The sequence below is a fragment of the Oryctolagus cuniculus genome, chromosome 17, assembly GCF_051225735.1.
Source record: "Oryctolagus cuniculus isolate XC-2025 breed Fujian yellow rabbit chromosome 17, ASM5122573v1, whole genome shotgun sequence".
NCBI classification, from domain to species: domain Eukaryota; kingdom Metazoa; phylum Chordata; class Mammalia; order Lagomorpha; family Leporidae; genus Oryctolagus; species Oryctolagus cuniculus.
Genome location: NC_142883.1, coordinates 39391215 through 39412116, shown reverse-complemented (window position 1 = coordinate 39412116; position 20902 = coordinate 39391215). Strand labels below are relative to the sequence as shown.

The 20902-nt window shown below is 55.7% G+C and overlaps 1 long non-coding RNA gene across 1 annotated transcript in view; it reads right to left on the bottom strand.

Moving 5' to 3' along the window:
- LOC149121193 (uncharacterized) overlaps positions 1–17691 on the bottom strand; it is an 84361-nt gene extending 66670 nt beyond the window's left edge. Inside the window, exon 1 of the long non-coding RNA XR_016223838.1 lies at positions 16001–17691. This is a non-coding gene — a long non-coding RNA (uncharacterized LOC149121193). The remainder of the gene's footprint in view (positions 1–16000) is intronic.
- Positions 17692–20902: the final 3211 nt, after the last annotated feature.

Below are 20902 nucleotides of genomic sequence, written 5' to 3'. Positions count from 1 at the left end.
CCAGCAGTGAGGCCAGGCCACAGCTCCCCATCTACGATGCAGGAGGGGCTAGATGATCTTCACCATACTTCCAGCCTGACCCCTCAGCAGTGTGAGGGGGACCCCACACCCATCGGCACCAGCACCCCTGTTTTTTATACCCAGTCTCCCGGCTGAGAAACCCCCAACGGTGTGTCCCAGGGGCCAGGTCAGAAGGTCAGCTCTGGCGGAGGCTTTGGGCCAGCTGCCCTGCTCCTCTCTGCTTCCTGCGCAGGGGGTGGACCTCGTGGTTCCCGCTTTTCCCAAGACTACTTTCCCAGGGCTGGCAGCGTGGCACAGTGGTTGAGCTGCTGCCTGCAACACTGGCATTCCTCATCAGAGCACCAGTGTGAGTCCTGGCTGCTCCACCTCTGATCCAGCACTCCTGCTAATGCACCTAGGAAGACAGAGGAGGATGGCCCAAGTGCTCAAGTCCCCGCCCCCCACACGGGGGACCCAGATGGAACTCCTGACTCCTGGCTTTGGCTCACCCAGCTCTCACTGTTGCAACCATTTGGGGAGTGAACTAGGGAACAGAAGATACGTCTGTCTGTCGTCTCTCTCTCTCTCTCATTGCTCTTTCAAATAAATAAATACATGAATCTTAAAAAATAATTAAAATAAATGACCTGCCCATGTTCATTGCATGTGGGAGGTTACACGGACCTTAAACCCAGCCCCCTTTTCCATATCCACTGCTGGTGGTACACAAGGCACTCCCAGCGCTGAGCGTGGAAGCCTGTTCTCTGACACAGAGCTTGCACCCCAGTCATTACCCTTGGTTGTGCCCTGCACATTTGTTCTCAGTTACCAACGTCTGTTCCCCCTGTGAAGGAAGGAGGGGCAGGTGGCAAATCCAGGCTGAACACAGCTACCACGAAGCCTAACCTCAAGGCAGCCCCTCCCAGAAGGAAAAAGTGTGACCCGCTGTGCCACGCAGCTTTGAACAAGATGGGGCCATGGGAACCTGTTAGTGCGCCTGGGAAAGCAGCAGAAGACGGCCCAAGTGCTTGGGCCGCTGTACCCTCACGGGAGACCTGGAAGAAGCTCCTGGCTTCAGTCTGGCCCAGCTCCGGCCATTGCAGCCATTTGGGGAGAGAACCAGCAGATGGAAGCGCTCTCTAGCATTCTCGCTCGCCCTCTGTAACTGACTTTCTTCTTAAATCTTTAAGAAGAACAATTTAAGACATCTGTAAAATGGCATGAGAACGCCTATGTTGTCTGCTGTTGACAAATTCCAGGTACCGGTCACTCTGCTGTGATCTGATGCCTGCATTTCTAAGGAGGGAAACACCCAATTTCAGTTCAAGTTTGGTGAAAATAGGGGTGGGCATTCAGTACAGCTGTTAAGATGTTACTGGGACCCCCTATCCCATATTGGAGGGCCTGGCTTGGAGTCCCAGCTTCTCCCTCGATTCCAGCTTCCTGTTAATGCGCACCCTGGGAGGCAGCAGGCGATGGCTCAAGCAGTTAGGTCCCCAAGGCCCATGAGGGAGACCCAGATGAAGTTCCTGGCTCTCAGCTTTAACCCGGCCCCAGTCTCAGCTCTTATAGGAATCTGGCAAGTGAACTGATAAATGAGGGCGCTCTCCCTTTCAAATAAAATCCACTAGTTAATTAAAAGCTCAGTGAAAATAACGACGTAACTTGTTCCTACCGGAGTTCAAGAGCTCCCAGCTTCTCTCCACCCCCCATTTGGATCTCCAGGGCAGCAGGAGGAAAAGGCCTGCCTTCCACAGCCCACAGTCTTGTTCTCGCGCCCAGTGGTCAGAGCATCGCAACCAGACTGCCTGCTCCGTTCCCGGGGCCAAGACCTCCAGCCTCCCCGTGCCTGTGTTTCCTCCTCTGAGTTTGCAAGGAGCACACACACCAACCAGCGAGAATCGCACCTGGCAGAGCCCCTGCCCGACACACAAGGGCAAGCGACACTCATTCTCTTTTGGCTCCCAAAGACAATGGCACAGAAGCCCAGAGATAGGCATGGGGGTAGCTGCTAACTTGAGTCATGTTAATCAACACGGGCAGCACAATTAGCAGTTTCAATTGCAAGGTCCGCCCGACGATAAAAGCTTTGCATCTCTCCTTTTCCGATTACTCTGCTCGTTAAAACTGCCAGCGTCCATCGCAGCTGCCACACGACGCCGTGTTGGCTGCATCTAAAGTAGCAGTTAAGGCACATAATGGCCAGTGCTGACTGATTGGCTGTCGTGCCCAGGATGAATGGAGTCAGGCAGTGAAGGCTGGCGGAGCCTGGCCCTGGACCCTGAGCTGCACGGCCCTGGCAAGCTCGCCAGGCCTCTCTCCCCTTCTCTCCCAAGCTGCCCCATAGGCCAGGCCATGGGTGAATGTAGGGGTAGGAGTGCTGAAACAGGAGGCTCTGGGGGTGCTGGTTGGGGCCAGCCTGGCTCTAACAGGCTGTGTGACCACGCAGTAGCCACTGGGCCTCTCTGGGCTGCACTTTAATCGTCCGTGAAAAGGGGGCCAAGGGGACGAAGGTCCGGATGCTTTCCAGGTCCTGCCAGCTCTCACTGACTACTCCAGGGCAGCTTCCCCTTCACGTGCCTGGGGCCCTGTGGGCGAGGAACGGCAGGGAGAGTCTGCAGAAGGAACCATGCTCCCCAAAGATGCCATCAGGAGTCCTGTGCCTTTACCCTCCTTGTAGTCAGTCAAAGCCCCAGAAGTCACTCAACTCACACCCAGGCTGCGGCACGAGCGAGCCAGCAGTGACCACTCCTCCAACTCCCCATGCTGCCATGAGGCGGTAGAATCGTGCTGAGCTGGATCAGCCGACGCCAAACCTCCACGTGGAGGACACCTCGGCAAACATCGCAGAGGCGGGACGTGAACCTTATGCTGTGAAGACGTTCAGGCTGCTGCACCCCAGCACAGCCTGGCCAATCTTGCCTAATACAAGTATTTTCTCAAAGGATCCATATAACTGGATTTCTAAAGATTTGCTTATTTGAAAGGCTGAGAGGGAGATCTTCCATTTATGTGTTCACACTCCACATGGCTGCAACAACCAGGGCTGGGCCAGGCCAAAGCCAGAACTGGGAACTCCATCCACATCTCCGTGGGTGGTAGGATCCCAAACACTTGGGCTGTCACCCTCTGCCTCCCAGGTGCATTAGCAGGGAGCTGGGTTGGAAGCAAAGTAGCCAGGACTCAGACTGGCACTCAAATAGTGGATCCCAAAGAGTGGCTTAATGAGCTGTACCACAACCCCTCCCCAGCAAATAGGTTCTTAAAGGAAAGGATTCAGGGAGCAATTGCTTACCAGTTCTAAAGAGGTAAAGAGGTAAAGGAGAGCAGGGACTGGCTTTCTAACAGTGGGCTGGAGGCGCACTCAGGTGATGACACACCACCCTACGCCGAAGGCCCCCTCGCCACCATGCTCCCCTAAGTTCTTCAGGCAGGGAGTTCACAAGCAGCCTTGCTGAGCCAGGAGTGAGGGCAAGGCCCTGGGCGTCCTCCAGGAGCCACGTGGGCATCAGGATGGAGAAGGAAAGGCCAAAGCTGGGTTTGTCCCCATCCCGAGGATGTCACCGCTTCTCCTCCCAAGCGGCAGCTGTCGTCACCCACTCTCCTCTCCAGGACGGAGGCTCCTACAGAACCCTGGTGCATTTTTTGATATGTATTTCTTTGAAAGGCAGAGTTACAGAGAGAGAGAGATCTTCCAGGGGCTGGTTCACGCCCCAGATGGCCACAATGGCTGGGGCTCCGTCAGGCCAAAGCCAGGATCTTCATCTGGGTCTCCCATGTGGGTGCAGGGGCCCAGGGGCTTTGGCAATCTTCCATGGCTTTCTCAGGCACGTTAGCAGGGAGCTGGATGGGAAGAGGAGCAGCCGGGACTTGAACTGACACCCAAGTGGGATGCAGGCACTGTAGGCAGAGGCTTAACCTTCTACACCACAGTGCCGGCCCACAATTTTTAAAATCACATGCTTCTTGAGCTAGGGAATAATTTCAGCATCTTCAACCCTAAATCAAAGACCCCCGCCTTGCTCAGGGCGTCTGCAGCAGCAGCAGATTCCAGAGTTGCAGGAATCCAGGCTACAGAACAGGCCTGGGCACCCCCTTTCCCTGCCAGGCCCATCCCAGCCTGACCCAGCAGGACACCACCAACTTCTGCTTCTTGGGGGTGCCCAGGTGAGGAGGCCCTGCCACCCCACATCTCCCATCCATTTGGCCACAGCAAAGTTGTGAGCAAGCTCTCACCATGCAGAAAACGAGCCCAGAGTGTGACTTTGTGTTTGAAGGACAAACGCCAAGTTCGCTCTCCGGGGCCTCGCAAAGCCCCGTACATCACCTGCACACGGCCAGGCTGTCAGGCCTGCCACGCCAGCTCTGCTTGGCGGTGATAAACGCAGAAGACGGTGCACTGCCTCCGCCCTAGGCCCTGACATCAGGGTGGGGGTGGGCAGCCACTCTCGGATTTATGTTGGCAACAGCTTTCCTTTGTCAGGGGAGAGAGCCGGCAGATGTTCCTAGCGGTGAACTTGGGGATCAGCAGGCGGGCTGGGTTCACTGTGCCATCCCTCCAGGGGGGCTGCACTGCGCTGGGCGGCCACCCCCCTTCTTCCACTCTGCATCTTACCCTGCACTGAATCACAGCCCCAACTCCTCCTCTGGGAAGTCTTCCCAGATCTACACATCTATTTCCAAGCCCTTCAACCAAGCTCCAGCTATTTCTCAGTCCTCGGGGGATCTTAGGTCATTCAGTAATGGTCTCTCTTGGGTCCATGAGCTCCTAGAGAGGGCTGATCACCTCTCAGTCCAGAGCTGGGGCATATTTGCCCTCGCAATGCAGGCAGGAAGCATAGAAAACCTGCCTGCAAAACATGGGAGTGGTGTGTGTATGAGGGGAGGGGGTACATTTGGTCTGGTGGATAAGAAGGACCCTAGTCCCGCAGTGGCCTGCCTGGGTTCAACACCCAGCTCTGGCTCCTGACTCAAGCTTCCTACTAATGTAGACCCTGGGAGGCAGTGGTGATGGCTCAAGTAATTGGGTTCCTGCCACCCACATAGGATATTTGGATTGCGTTCCTGTCTCCCGGCTTCAGCTCCAGCCATTGTGGATTATTTGCAGAGTGAATCAGCAGAAGGGAGCTCTGTCTGATAGAACTCACAAATAAAATTCTGAAAACATTTTAAGAAGCAGGGTGATGACGCGATCACACCTTCTACAGCAGGGGTTCCTAACACACGGAGACACCCTGGAGAGTCCGAGTCCACGCAACGTGCTCGCACGGGCTTGACGTTCTCTGGAAAGAGGACCCTTAGCTTTCAGGTGATCCACAAATGGACGTGCTCCGAGCCAGCGAGACCTCGTGCAGCACCACGCCCTGAGAAGGCCACGGTCCTCCCTACTGCACTCTCCGCATGTGTCCTTCAAACTAAAACAGGCACAGCAGCTAGGGCTGCTGCTTGGGATGCCAGGGCCCTGTCTCAGAGTCCCGGCTCCACTTCTGATTCCGGCTTCCTGCCAGTGCTCACCCTAGGAGGCAGCAGGTGATGGCTCAAGTACTTGGGTCCCTGCCACCCGTATAAGAGACCCAGACTGAGTTCTTGGCCCCTGCCTTCACCCTGGTCCTGCCTTCGCTGTTACAGACGTTCAGCTAGGGAACCAGTGGATGGGAGCTGTAGCTCTATCTTTCAAAGAAAAATAAATTTTTAATGAAAAGAAATACTAAAAACTGCACTGAGCTGCCCCTTCCCAATGGAGAAGTTTATCAGAGCTAAACACACATGAAGTCAGTCTACAAGGTGACCCCGACATGGAGGAAAGGTGAAAAACCAGGTTAAGGGAAGGTTGAAAGCAAGGTTAGCGAGGGGTGGGCGTTGAGACCCAGTGTGTTAAGTCGAGCCATCCCATACTGAGCACTGGTTCAAGTCCCAGCTACTCGGCTTCTGATCTGCCTTCCTGCTGATGCACTTAGAAGGGCAAGGGAGGACGGCCTAAGTGCTCAGGGCCCTGCCACACACATGGGAGACCTAGATTGACTTCTGGGCTCCCGGCTTCTGCCTGGCTTAATCCTGGCTGCTGTGGGCATTTGGAGAGTGAATCTGCAGATGAGAGAGAGATGAAAGACAGACAGACAGAGAGAGATGAAAGACAGAGAGAGAGAGAGAGAGAGAGAGAGAGAGAGACGACACTCTGATTCTCAAACACACAAATCTTAGAAGGAAGTGATGGTAAGAGATGGGGTTTAGATTCCTTTTCCAGGGCCTTGCCTTCTACCTAAGGAAGCATTCTAAGTAGAGATACAGTGACGGTGCAGAGTGAGAAGACACACACACACACACACATACACACACACACAGATGTACATAGCTGAGAAGTGGAGTGGACCCCAGAGGAAAGGGGGTGGGGGAAGGGAAGGAGAGGGGAGCAGCTCAGACCTCCTTGATCTTTGTCTCCCCTGGAAGCACCTCCTTTTATTAGGAAACGTGGTCACCTGGCAGATTTATGACACCTCCATAAAATTCCACGTGGAGCTTAATATACGTATTTGCATGGCTCCTTTCCCCAGGTCCCAGATGAAAATAAAGCATCCTGGGAAAGGGAATGTTCTGACAAATAGGACAGAATTACATGTGGGCAGGGGCCAGTACTGTGGCATAGCAGTAAAGCCACCACCTACAGTGCCAGCATCCCATATGGGCACCAGTTCAAGACCCAGCTGCTCCACTTCCGATCCAGCTCTCTGTTATGGCCTGGGAAAGCAGTAGAAGATGGCCCAAGGCCTTGGGCCCCTGCACCCAGGTGGGAGACCCGAAGAAGCTCCTGGCTCCTGGCTTTAGATTGGCACAACTCTGACTGTTGCTGCCAATTGGGGAGTAAACCAACAGATGGATGACCGCTCTCCCTCTCTCCCTCTCTCCCTCTCTCCCTCTCTCCCTCTCTCCCTCTCCCTCTGTGTAACTCTGACTTGCAAGTAAAATAAATAAATCTTTTTAAAAAATTACATGGGGCAGCTCAGCTAGCTACCTTATCCCATATCAAGAAAGAAAGAAAGAAAGAAAGAGAGAGAGAGAGAGAGAGAGAGAGAGAGAGAGAAAGAAAGAAAGAAAGAAAGAAAGAAAGAAAGAAAGAAAGAAAGAAAGAAAGAAAGAAAGAAAGAAAGAAAGAAAGAAAGAAAGAAAAGGGAGGGAAAAAGGCTGGGGAGATGTCACTCCCCCCTCTTCGTGGAGGAACGACACAGGACCCTGCGTTGTTCTTTTGTCTGCTCGGCCCTTCCCGGGTTTGCTGCTGGTCCTTCCTGGGTTGGCTGCCGATCCCTTCCACCTCCGTGGAAGGGCGGCTCCCCCTGCCACTTTCCCCACTTCCGCGGGGGAGCGGCACACCGCCGGCCGGCTCTCTCGGGGGCTGCTCAGGTGTTCCTTCAGATAGATGTTCCTGGTGCATGTTGTCTCTCTCCTCCTTTATAGTCCTCTTCCACCAATCCCAACTCTGCTACCCACACGCCGAGTACGCTGCTCTCCTCCAATCAGGAGCAGCTCCTGTAGTTTATTGGTCGAACTGGAGGCAGCTGCGTAGAAGCTGTTTACTCCTCCCCAGCGCCATATTGTGGGAGAGCAGATGCATAGAATAAGTCTTAATTCCAGTAACTTAGTCTAGTCCAAGTTGCTCCCCACAGGGAGAGGCCAGCACCGCAGCTCACTAGGCTAATCCTCCGCCTTGCGGCACCAGCACACCGGGTTCTAGTCCCGGTCGGGGCGCCGGATTCTGTCCCGGTTGCCCCTCTTCCAGGCCAGCTCTCTGCTGTGGTCAGGGAGTACAGTGGAGGATGGCCCAGGTCCTTGGGCCCTGCACCCCATGGGAGACCAGGATAAGTACCTGGCTCCTGCTATCAGATCAGCGCGGTGCGCTGGCCGCGGCGGCCATTGGAGGGTGAACCAACGGCAAAGGAAGACCTTTCTCTCTGTCTCTCTCTCACTGTCCACTCTGCCTGTCAAAAAAAAAAAAAAAAAAAGGCTGGGGAGAAACAGGCCATGTCCTCTCAGCCTCAAGGGCAACCCACTGCACACCACTGCTCCCCAACCTGAGCAGGAGCCAGGGAGGTGGGGCCCCTCCTGTGATTCTGAGCTAGAACCAGGCAGAGAAGGAACCTGCAATACTAGCTGGCTCTGTCAGGCATGGAACCAGCAGGAACTTCTTCCCAAACACCCACGCCAACCCCACCCAGGGCGACATACAGGATACTGGGTAACAACTAGATTCCAGACTTGACCTCGGGAGAACCAGTCCCAGGTCCCAGCTCTACCACTGCTGGCCACTGCACCCGGCAAGTCCCTGCCCTCACCTCCTCTCTGCTTGGCTGGTGTCTATACCCCAGGGAGGGTCTGGGCAGGAGGGTCACCTCAGAGCCTGCTCTTGACCTTGAAGTAGTACTCTGGTCTTTTCCAGGCCTCTGTTCCAAGAGAGGAGGCTGGTCATGGGAGCCTCGCTGGCAGGGCAGCCTCCTGGTCCTAAGGGGAAACCTGGGTGGAGAGAGCCAAGCAGGTGGGGCTCAGGGGAGCACGTGGCTGGTAGAACCTTGCTGGACAGGGAACAGCAGGACCTGGGGAGCCCCTGATGGTCCTGAAGTCCTTTGGGCCCTCGGGGCTTGCTCTGTTGGAAAGAAAATCCCAAAAGTGAAGAAGATGTGGGAGAAAGCTAAGGTTTACTGAGATTTTTCCAGGTGCTTGGCACCCAAATAACTGCATTTTAATTCCCACGGCCCTATAAATACTGCTGCTGTCCCCATTTCACAGACAGGACAACTGTGGTTCAGGGAGGTCACACGGACTAGGAAAAGGCAAGGCCAAGACTCACTTCCAAGTCACATGGTCTTTCCAAGGGAGCCAGCCCTCTGGCAAGGAGGCACCCCAGCCTCACGCTTGGAGACCACAGGGACAGCCTGGCCTGGGTGGCCCTCCAAGTCGCTGTCCAGCGTGCACTGAGGCCGGTCCCTGCCCCTCTCTCACCCAGGATGCTCTCAGAGCCCAGCCAGCCCCATGCTCCCTGAGCTCTGAGCCAGACACGAGACCAGAAGCCAGGTACCTCAGGCCTCCTCCAGGAAGCGCAGTACCTGTGGGCTGGGTGCTGCTGTCCCTGCCTGCCACGCCAGCTCCACCACGCCATGCTGTATCTCAGCCCCACTGGGCTCTCTGTCCCTCCCCTCCCGACTCAGGGTCACCTGCACAATGAAGCCCACAGTCCAATCACAGCCCCTGAGGGCCCACTGTCAGGAGACAGGTGCAGAGATGGGGAGGGGGTGGCACTGGAGAAGTGCGAGGGCTCCAGGCCTGTCCTATGCCTGCTGAGGACCAAGGGCTCAGGGCAGAAGAGAGGTTTGGGGACCGAGGAGATGAGGGTGCTGCGGGTGGGAGAGAATCCCAGGAAGCTGGGAATCTGGCTCTCAGAAGGATTCCTCTATTGTCAGATCATTTGGATGGAACGTCTTTTCTTAAAGATTTATTTATTTGAAAGGCAGAGTTAGAGAGAGAGGGGAGAAGGAGGGAGAGAGGGAGGAGGGAGAGATCTTCTATATGCTGGTTCACTCCCCAAATGACCACAAAGGCCAGAGCTGAGCCAATCTAAAGCCTGCAGCCAGGAGCTTCCGAATCTTCTCAGTAGCATTCTCTTCCCTCAGCCCCGCAGAAAGGAGAAGGGGTCTGACTGTGCAGAGCCAGGGATGCAGAGAAAATTCAGCAGAAAGGGCAGTGGCTCCCAAGACAGGGCCCCAGGCGCCCACCCGCTGGGGTGGAAGGGGGGGGGGTCTCTGGTTGGCTTTGCTGGGCATGCACTCAGGTGGAGGGCCCAGGAGGAGCACAGGTGCAGCTACACAGGGAAGCAGAAGCGATGCAGTTCAAGGCCATCTAGGGCACTTCACAAGGCCACCGGGAACTCTGCACGTTGAAATACACGACCATTATATTCATTTCCCAGTGACTGTGCACAAACCTCAGCAGCACTCAGCAGCACGTGGCATCCATGGACACATCTGCACTGCTGGGGCTCAGAACACGGGGGAGGGAGGGAGAGGAGAGAAGGGCTACAAAGCCTTGGGTGGGCTTGCAAGGCTAACAAGTAACCTACTTGCAGGCATCATTTACCATTTACTCCTCATGTGCAGCCTGCTAACTAGTGCAATTGTTAAGTGGGAGGGCCTGGGGAAGCAGCTTGGGTGTGCTCTAAGGACCACCTCCATAGGAATCAGAGATGCCCGACAGGGGAGCCTCCCTGTCCCCAGCATGTTCAAGTGGAGGCTGGCTATGCGGGGCCAGGGTACGGGTGGGGGCGGTGCTGTGATGGAGTTGGTGGAGGGCAGCTGTGCTTGGGGGGGGAGTGCCCAGCTGGGTCCCTTCCACTCACCTCCCAGATCCATGCCCCGTCCTCACTCTGCTGCCCAGCAATGGGGAGCTATGGAAGGGACAGGAGCTCTCCTTGCAGGGCCACCGTGACAACAGGTCACAGCTCCTCTGAGCAGCCTGTACCCCACAGCCCCTACCACCTCTAGCTTCTGATCACTGCTTCCTTCTCTCACCCCTGGTCATGCCTGTCCCTAACCCTCAATACCACACTTCTCTGTGCAGCTTCCCTATGCCCTGCCCACACTTTGATCAATTGCTACTTTATTTAAAGGCCTGCTGGAATTATCCTAATGTACACACACCATCTGGTTCCTGCTGAGATTCTGACCAATATACCAGGACTCCTCATCAGACAACAAAATTCAACATTGTGCCCGCTGCACACGCAAGTCGGTAGTTCCACGAACTGGGCCGCTTTTGCTCCATTACAGTCCTGAACTTCATGTTACCATGGTATCAGGTGTGGCTCATGGCCTGTGACCACCAAACCCACTGCTCCCCTTGCCTGCTTATGCTACAGATGGAGAAACTGAGTCCTAGGACTTCAGCCAAGGTCTCAACCAAGCACAGGAGGTCAGGAACCCAGGATCCCAGCCCTGGCTTCCCAGAGCAGAGCATGCAAGGGGCCCTGCCAGCCTGTCCCTCCCTAGGGCCTGCCTGTCCCTCCCCAGCCATGGTGGGGAAGGCCCTTGGGGAAAATGATGAGGTTTTTATAGCATTCAGTGGTAAGCACTTAATAACTCCCCAAGCTGTAGATCTGTGCTTCGCATGGGCCGGGGATAATTCACAGTAAAATATGACTTTTCATTTATCACACTGACGCGTAATAAATACTTCCCAGTGAAGCCTGAGCACGCAGGGGGTGGGGTGAGCAGCCACCAGATGAGGCTCCACGGCTGGGGTCTTGGGGTTCAGTCTCTGGCAGGTGCACTCATGGCGGAACAAAGCTGAGTCTTGGCCAGGGATTCTCTGAGGGGACAAGAGCTCCCCAAAAGCCACTTGGCAGGTTTCTGGGAGAAGGGGCCCTGGGGTGGGGCTCCTTCCCCTGTCCCCTGACCTGTGGCCACGCCACAGATCCAGAGGAGTGGGGGCATTCACACTCAGGTGTGAACGGACACTCGCCCCAGCCCTGCCGCCCACTCCAGATCGAAAGCAAAAACCCTTTAGCAAAAAACCCTTTAGGATCACCAGCCATGCCTTGCCCATACCTCCTCACAGCTTCTCCATTCCCTCCTGGAGACAAATGGCCCTGAGGGACAGCAGGGCCTGCCCCTCCTCCCTCTCACATCTGGCTCTCTCCCACTGGCCCTAAAGAGCTTCCCCCACTCCCAACCTTTCCAGCCCCCACTGCCACTGATAAGCTAATTATCAGACATTTGGGTTGTTTTCCATCTTTCCATAACGATCAGAAGAGCTCCCGTTCAATCCAGCCAAGTTCTCAGAGCCAGCCACAGTGTTACCAGCAACCCCAGCTCTCGGTGTGGGACTGACACTTAGAGGGACCTGTCCAAGATCTCAGTGTGATGACATGGTGGCATCAAGCCCCAACCCAAACCTGGCCAGTCCCGATGTCCTAGGTGGGGCTCCCCAGCGGCAGATCCTGAGCCAAGGATGAGCGCAAGAGGTCAGTTTCCTTCCAGGAAGCACTGGAAGGAGAGGGGCCGCGAGAGGGAGGGGAAGGAAGGTAAGGACTCTGTGGGGAGCAGGTTCCTGCAGAGAGAACTCAGGGGGCAGACTGAACAGACCTCAGGGTAACCCCAGGCTACAAGAGAGGGAGCTGAGACAGCCGAGCAGGTTACAGGAGCCAGAGAAAGCCCAACGCAGGTCTCAGGTCTCCAGCTGGCAGCCACGGGTCCAGGCGCATGGACATGGATGGAGCGCCAACAGCATCGGCCCCCCTGCAATCCCACTTGCCACTGTCTGGACAGTCTCCTAACTGGTCTCCCTGCCGTGGACTAACTCCATCCCACTTCAATCAAGAAGCACATGCACGGGCAGGCATCCTGGGCAGTGGTTAAGTCTGTGGAGACACGCACTCCAGAGTGCCGGGTTCCAGTCCCAGCTCCTCCGCTTCCGATCCAGATTCCTGCTAATGTGCACCCTGGGAAGCAACAGTCATGTACTTGGGTCCCTGCCACTCATGCCGGGGACCTAGATGGAACTCCAGGTTCCTGGCTTTGGTTTGTCCCAACCCTGGCTGTTATGGGCATTTGGGTACTGAACTAGGAGATGGAAGATTTCTTTCTGCCTTTCAAATAAAATAAAATTCTTAAAAACTAAAAAACAAAGAAGTGCATTCGACCTTAGCCCACAAGCAAAGAACGGTGGATAAAGTGTCCTTTCCACTAGGAAGACATTGCTGTGTGCATCCCTGCCCACACAGGGGCAGAGCCCCCTGGCCTGGATGATCTCCCAGCCCCTTTGTGGGTCCTTGGCAGGGTGTGCTGCACAGAGGGTACTCAGCAAGCTTTGAGCACTGCAAATAAACCTCCCAAGTCACCTTGCAATAGGAGAGGGGCCTCTCCCCTGGGAAGCAGCCCGATTTATGGCCCAGCCTTGCAGGGATGGGGTGCTGGTCCAGTCTCCCCAGCTCTGGAGTCTTTCCTTGTATGTCCACCAACAGCACAGCAGATGAGCAGTTGATCATCTCAGCCGAAAGAGCCGAGTGGTGCGGGGACAATGGTAGAAGGGACAGACACACTGTGCTGGGGGCCAGGAGGTTACTCCATGGTATGAAGAGCTCAGGGTGCCTTGCAACGAGTGCTCCAGGGTGAGGACCACTTCCGGGGTGAAAGCACCACACGTGGGGTCAGGGGGAAGGAAGACCACTGACCATAATCCTGGGAGACCACTGTTGTCTATGCAGTGTCATTGACCAAAACTTCAGTACGTGGTCCATGACTGCACTGCTATAATTCCAAGAAACCCGGGCAGTATAATAATCCTTGAGGAATCCTATGACATCAGGATCCCCCTCCTCCAAGAAGTCTGCCCTGGTAGCCTCTCTCCAGCACTTCCATTGAAGAACAGTGGACCATGCCCTCCTCAGTAGTCTTGTTCTGCCCAAGAGCTGCTGCCCCTACTCAGCTGTGAGACCTAGGGAGACAGACCCATGCCTGCACACACACACACACACACACACACACACACACGGGTTCGCTGCACAATGAACAAACGCATGCCAAGGTGATCCAGTCAATGGGCTGATGGACGAGGGGCACCACAGCTCCAGCTTGAGAAATCCTTTGGACCAGCAACCACACGAGGCTGCTGAACAAGAGTAGACGCACTCAGCTAAGCCAAGAGCAAAGTCCTTCCATGCAGAGCCTGACCCACTTGTCTCCCTCCCTCAGGCTGGGGACGTCACAGCTGCTTCGTTCCGATTCCACCCAAGGACCCTGCACAGAGATGGAGCAGATCACCCAAGAGCCTACGTGAGAGGAAACCTTGGCGGGTAGAGGTCCGAGTGCTCTGGAGACGAGAGCTCTCCCTGCCATCCTCCTGCTGCTCCCCACACACATCCCTGCCTCGCTCCGCCCCACCCCACCCCAGATCAGAAAACGTACCCGACAAACCCCCTCACCTGCACAGTTCAGAAATTCTCTTGGGCCCCAGGTGACTATCACAACTCACTGCACTTAAGAAGTAGGATACGTGTGAGCCCATTTCTCAGGAGGGAACGCTGAAGCTCTGAGGGGACAAGAGCTCCCCAAAAGCCACTCGGCAGGTTTCTGGGAGAAGGAGCCCTGGGGTGGGGCTCTCTCCCCTGTCCCCTGACCTGTGGCCGCACCACAGATCCAGAGGAGTGGGGGCATTCACACTCCGGTGTGAACGGACACTCGCCCCAGCCCTGCCGCCCACTCCAGATCGAAAGCAAATAGCAGTAAACAATCTGTGGCATTTCGGGCCTGTTAGATTTCTTGCTTGCAGAAGATATATGGGTTTCTGAATAATTAAGGACGACACTCAGCCTGCAGCGTCCACGTCCCCAAAAGGCACAGTGAAGCTGACGCAGAAATTTTCCACCTGCAACCAAGCCTGAGAGAGGCCAAGAACCTAGCTCCTCCCACCCAAGGACCTGACAGACCAGGGCGGGAGCAGGAAGCTGGGTGCAAAGGCCCACAGAGAGGACCTGAGCCCACTCCCTCAGTACCAGGCATGAGAACCGGGGGCCACAGAGGGGCCTCACCGGCAGCCGGCAGCCCGCAGCCCTGGGAAGACAGTCAAGTCCTCAGAGAGGGGCCCAAACACCGGGGCGAGCTTGGCTCCAAGCCTTTCCGACCAAGTCACCCCGGACAGGTCGCTCTACGGCTCCAAGCCTTCACTTTTCCGCCGTCATGTGTGAATAATAAAGCCTTCCGTGAGCTGATAACCCATTCTACAGATGGGGGGAAGTGGATGATGCATGCGAAAGCTCTGGCTAATTTCAGACAGACATGCAACTTTGTGCTTTACAGCAAAGCTCCCGCCTCTCGGCTCCAACACCGTGCCGGCATCCTCCCTCTCTCCCTCCTCGTCCTCGTCCTCCCGCCCTGCTGCCCCCAAGAAGGGCTGAAGGACACGCACAGGCAGCAGCAGGGAAGCAAGGCCTAACGGAAGCAAGCGGCAGCTCAAGAGGAGCCACGGAGCCCAGAGAGGCGGCGGGCCACACGGCTCCAGGGCCAGGGAGCCGCCGACCGGAAGGCCCCGTGAATGGGCAAACATCCTCACCGGCTTTTATTGACGGCTTACTGTGTGCCAGCCCATGCCGCCTCCAGTCCCTGCAGCGGCCTGCAGGAGAAGGTGCCTTCATCCTCATTTCAATGACTGAGGCTCAGACGGTAAGTCACCTCACCCGGCCTCACAGCTAAGCCATGGAGCCACAATGCAAACCCAGCGCTCTGCCTTCCTGCCTCCTTAGAGCGCTGCGGGAGGCCTCTCTGGACCACAAGGGCTCTGTGCAGCTCAGAGACTGCAGAGAGAGCCGCATCATAACTGATCAGAGGCGGTGCAAGAAACCCACCCCATCCCGCCCCAGCCTAAAGGCAGGAACGGGCAGGGGGAGAAAGGGGCCCAATAACTTTTCCGTTTGCACTCCCGTCAACGCAGTGGCACCCAGCACCCAGGCCCAGGGCACTGCACTCACAAAGCAGGAGGCCTGGCCACATTCACCAGCCCCATAGCCCAGCGGCCCTGGCTCTGGGAACCAGGCCATGACAGCCCCCCACACCCGGAAATGGGGTGAGATAGGCAGGCCAAGGCTGAGCTCCCACCCCTCCCCCAGGTCATATCGGCCTGCACTGGGGGCTGCCTGGGGGCCTCCTGAGACTGAGGAATCTGTCTCTCCCTCAGAGGAGCCAGGCGGGAACAGGGACAGCTGTGTCCCCATCCCGTGACACACAGGGAAACCGAGGCCGGAGACGCTGTCAGTTAGAGCAAAGCCAGATGAGAACCACGCCTCCTGGCACCTGGCCCAGAGCTCTTCTCTCGCTACCCATCCCTCCGGCCTGAGCCCCATCACTGTCCCCCGTGCCCTCCACAGCTGCCTGGAGCAGCGGAATCAACCCCTGGCCCTCTGCCTCGGTACCTGATACCACACGACAGTCACCTCCAAACTTGGCAGTGTCAAACAGCACACACTTACCAGCTCCCCACGTCTGTGGCTCAAGAGTCGGGGTCCCAACAGCCACGGGCTCCCACGAGGCTGCGTCTCGGCGGGCGGTCTGCTCACGGAAGAGTCCACTTCTGAGCTGACCTGGTGCCTCTGTGGGATTCCATTTCTTGCAGGTGGGGAGGGCCTCGGTTCCTGGCCGCATGGGCCATCTCATAAAAGCCAGCGAGCAAGGGAGAGCCGGCGAGAGTCCACCGCTGAGACGGAAGTCACCCTCTATCGTAACCAAGCCACAGGAGGGGTGTCACCGGACTAAACAACCAGGCCCTGGCTGCTTGCCGCCGGACAGCCAACTCTCCAGAGCCGAGAGCCGGTGAGAGGAAAGGGGTCAGCTGGAGAAGCCGGCAGTCTTGGGGAAAGAATGGTCTCTGGGTCCGAAACGTGACCTTTGCCAACAGCAAGGAGTAGCGCGGGCAAAGGTTAGAGAAACCAACGAGTCCAGCTCCTCAGGCTCCGTTCCCAGGAGGGGCCAGCTGGAGGCTTCGCAAAGATGGAGCCAGCTACCCACGGCTGGTGGCAGCAGGCTTTGTCCTCGCTGGGCGCGAGGCCTGCCGTCCGGAGCCCTCGCCTTTCCGCAGGCTCCGGACCTCATCGGATGCAGGTAACCCACGTCAGCCACAGTGAGGACGGGAGGGAAGCTGCCCTCGTCACGGCTGCAGGGCCACCGTCACCTCTGCTGTGTTCCCTGGGTTAGAATCAAGTCCCCAGGCCCGGCGCGCGCTCGGGCAGAGGGCATTTCACCAGGGCATGGAGACCAGGAGGCAGGGACCACTGGGGGCCGACTTCCGAGCCTGCCTGTTGCGGGCTAGGCTGGGCCCAGATGAATCTTCCAGACTCTTGCCTTTTACTTAGGAGAAGAATTCTAACTACAGGCCCAAACACGGCGCGGTGTGATGATGTTTATTTACAAAGGGAGAAAAATACACGGGCGCATGAGGGCTTCATCAAGGGAGAGCGGGCCAGAGAAGTTACAAGGGAATTATCGCAATTACCCCACCCTGCTCTGCTCAGCGTGAGTCCACGAGGAGGCCAGGCTTCCCTCCTACCTGGCTTTCCACGAGCTTAGAAAAGCGGAAGTGTTTACGTGGTACCACCCCCACGCCCCGGGTAAGAGGAGGTACTTTGAGGGGGAAGGGTTTCCTGATTGACAGGCAGGTGAACATGGCAACATAGAGCAAGGGGGCGTGGCTTCCAGCTTAGGAACTTAAAAATTCCCTACCTACGCTTTTCCACACCGTGCCTACCACCACCATGACTTGGTCAGTTTCCCCTCTGTTACTTTGAGGACAGAGATACTGTGCTCAGTGTCGGGCAGGCAGAAGGTGCTCAGAACCGTGGCTGTTCTTCTTCCAAGTGCTGTCCGTAGACTAGGGGTCTGAGACAGCTGTGCGTTCACAGGGACGGAAGACAGGTGTGTGGCATGGGCCTCCCCAGCTGAGGAGATTGGCCTGCGACGCAGGAGAAATTCTCTGCTTAGCTGCAGTCCAGAGGCGGTGGAATAGGGAGTGTTTAGGGCTTGGAACACCTGGGGAGCCCACAGATGCTGGACCAGGACCCCTGAGAGTGAGCCACGTAGCTCCACAGGTGCAGGAGGAAGGCCAGAGACGGGGAGTTGCAGCCCCAGGGGGCTGGTCCCACACAAGCTGGCTGAGCATGCAAGCTGTTTGCCAGTCAGGGGAGCCCGCATGGCCCCTCCCCAGCCCGGGCTTGGCCAAGGATGGAGCCCGTGGAGGGTGAGCACTTTCCTGGAGAGCCCCACTCTGCCCTGTGCAAGCACCCATCTGATTAGAATTCTCGCCAGTAGCTGTGGCTGGGAGAAGGGCAGAAGCCAGGAGGACCCCAGCTGGAGCGACCTTAGGAGATGAGAGAGAGGCAGGTGTCGGGGCTCTGTGAGCCCTCTGAAATCTTATCATCTGAATTGTGTGTGTGGCTGCACATGTGTACAGGGAGAAAAGTCTGCCCACCACCCCAGGTTAGGACCACAGAGCCAGTCAACACTCCCATTTTACAGGTGACAAGACTGAGTCCAGGGCAGGGCCTCTCCAAGGCCACGTGGCTGTCCCACGGGGGAGCCAGAGTGAGCACCCAGAGCTTGGGACCTGCAGGCCAGCCCATTTCCCACACCACTCTTACACACACTTGAAACTCATCCTTATAAGTTTAGCATTTTCCTAATAAAGCAGTGATGTCTCTGAACAACATTTAATTATTTCGCGGAAGAATCACTTTAATGGGCCGTATGAAACGTAAAGGATTTTTAATATAGTCCCACGAGCTCTGGGGGCTTCAGCCCCTCCACAGGCCCCATTGATGTTTCTCCTGATCCCATGGAGCGGCAGCGTTTGTCACTGCTTCATTAGGAGCCACCAGGCCCTGTGCTATTTATGAGCCTGCTATTTATTGAAAATTGTGCCAGTGCTGCGGCTCACTAGGCTAATCCTCTGCCTTGCGGTGCTGGCACACCGGGTTCTAGTCCCGGTCGGGGCGCCAGATTCTGTCCTGGTTGCCCTTCTTCCAGGCCAGCTCTCTGCTGTGGCCAGGGAGTGCAGTGGAGGATGGCCCAAGTGCTTGGGCCCTGCACCCCATGGGAGACCAGGAGAAGCACCTGGCTCCTGCCTTCAGATCAGCGTGGTGCGCTGGTCACAGCGCGCCGGCCGCGGCGGCCATTAGAGGGTGAACCAACGGCAAAAGGAAGACCTTTCTCTCTCTGTCTCTCTCTCACTGTCCACTCTGCCTGTCAAAAAAAAAAAAAAAAAGAAAGAAAGAAAGAAAGAAAGAAAGAAAGAAAATTGTATTTTTGAGGGGGAAGGGGGGGCTGAAGTTTATCACAGAGAAGCCCTGGCAGGAAAATTAGTGACATTTTCAAGTACTCAAATCCCTGCTCCTGGAAAGCCGGAACGAGTCGAGTCGGCAGATGTCAAAGCAGGACGTAAAGTCCTCTCCCAGGTAGGGGCTGCCTGGGGCTCCTTGAGGCGAGACTGCCCCAGGGAAAGGACAGGAGGGCTTCTAGCCGCCTCCCAGAGCTGGCCTGTGTCTGTCTTCCTTTAAAGAAGAACCGTTTTTATTGAAAGTAACATATGCACGTAAGTAAACCCAGCATCCTGTTCTGTTCCCATTAGGCAGCCGCATCTAACTTTTTAAAACATCTCTTCTTGTATTTGCCTCCATTTTTCTAAATAATATGCTTCTACGGAGATTTCTTGATCCATCCATTTTAACCAGCATCTATTGACTTACCGCTGTGACGGACAAGGACTTACCTCACTCTCCCCGCCTCCACACCTGCTGCCAGAGCCCTGCTGTTGGTGCTTTTCTGGTTGCCTTTGGGCACTCTGTGAGCCAGGTCGGGACCCTCCCTCCTTCCCTTTGGCCTCTCACATTCCTGCCTCCAAGCTTCTGTGGTCTCCACTCCCACCACTGCATCGTCAAAATAGACAATACTTACATTTATGCTGGAACAGGTCTTTCAGCTCTCATTCTCCAAGTTGAAAAATCACCCAAAAATATTTCCATCATTGTGCCTAGGTGAAGACCATCCACTGCACAGCCAGGTAGTGTACTGGGATGGTAGCTTTCTTTCAGGTACAGGTGTGTCTCTGTGCATGCACATAAAATGTTCCTTTTTTTAACATAAGCATCTGGCTCTGGAGCCTGATTTTTTTTTTTAAAGATATTTAGTTATTTCAAAGGCAGAGTGACAGGGAGAGAGAAGGAAATCTTCCATCCACTGGTTCACTTCCCAGTTGGCTGCAACAACCTGGGCTGGGCCAAGATGAAGCCAGGAGCCTGGAACTCCATCCAGGTCCCCCACAAGGGTGGCAGGGGACCAAGCACTTGGGCTGTCTTCCACTGGCTTCCCAGCTGCAGTAGCAGGGAGCTGGATTGGAGGTGGAGCAGCCAGGACTCAAACTGGCGCTCCAATGTGAGGTGGCGGCTTAACCTGCTGTGCCACGATGCCTGCCCTGCATTGCCTTTCGTAATTCTTTTGCCTCGTCTTTACTGCCTTCCCAGGTCTTTTCAGCAGTCTTCTATAAAGCACATTCTGTCCGGCCCTCTCCCCGCAGCCCCGCCCCAGCCCCCCCAGGCCTCGGTCCCTGTCCTGGGGCTTCCACCCGTGCACACAGCTCTCGCCTGGCACTCGCCCCGCCCCTCTGAGTTCTACCCAGAGCCTTTTCTTCTCCCGGTTTTCCTCTTTGCTGGCTCACTCCCTCACTTACTGCAACACATCCTCAAGTTGCTGCCTTAAAAAGGATTTATGGGAGATACACGTTATGAGCCCTAGCTACTTGAATCATGGGTTGGCTGGATATAGGAATTCTGGGCTGAAAATCATTTCTTTCAGGATTTTGAAGGTGGCTGACGTGGCTGATGGGAGCTGATTTTCCTCTTGGAAGCCTCTAGAATATTCTTTTCTCCTATTGCTCTGCTGACTCGCAATGTAACTTGGTGTGGGTTCCTTTCATTTCCTGTGTGGGGCACTTGGGGACTCTTTCTTAACTTGGAACTGAAGTATCGTAAACTACACAAATACACATCAAGACAGAGCATCTACAACACCCCAGCAAGTCCCTTCACGACTCCTTGAGTTACCAGCGTTCCACCGTTCTGGCCTCTTTTACAGCAAGCATCTCGTGTGTGTGGCTGCATCTGCTTAACATTATTTCTCACCCCTACTGGTCCATGTGAAAGTCGCTGTTTCTTATTCATTGCCATGTAATATTCCACTGCACCCATACACCACAATTTATTTATACAGCAGTTAACAGACATTTGGAAATGTCCCCAGTTTGGAGCTGTTACGAACAATGCTTCTAGAATGTTCTTTGGCTGGAAATAAGGATTCACTGCCCTGAGTCCATGTGCAGGCAGAGTTCT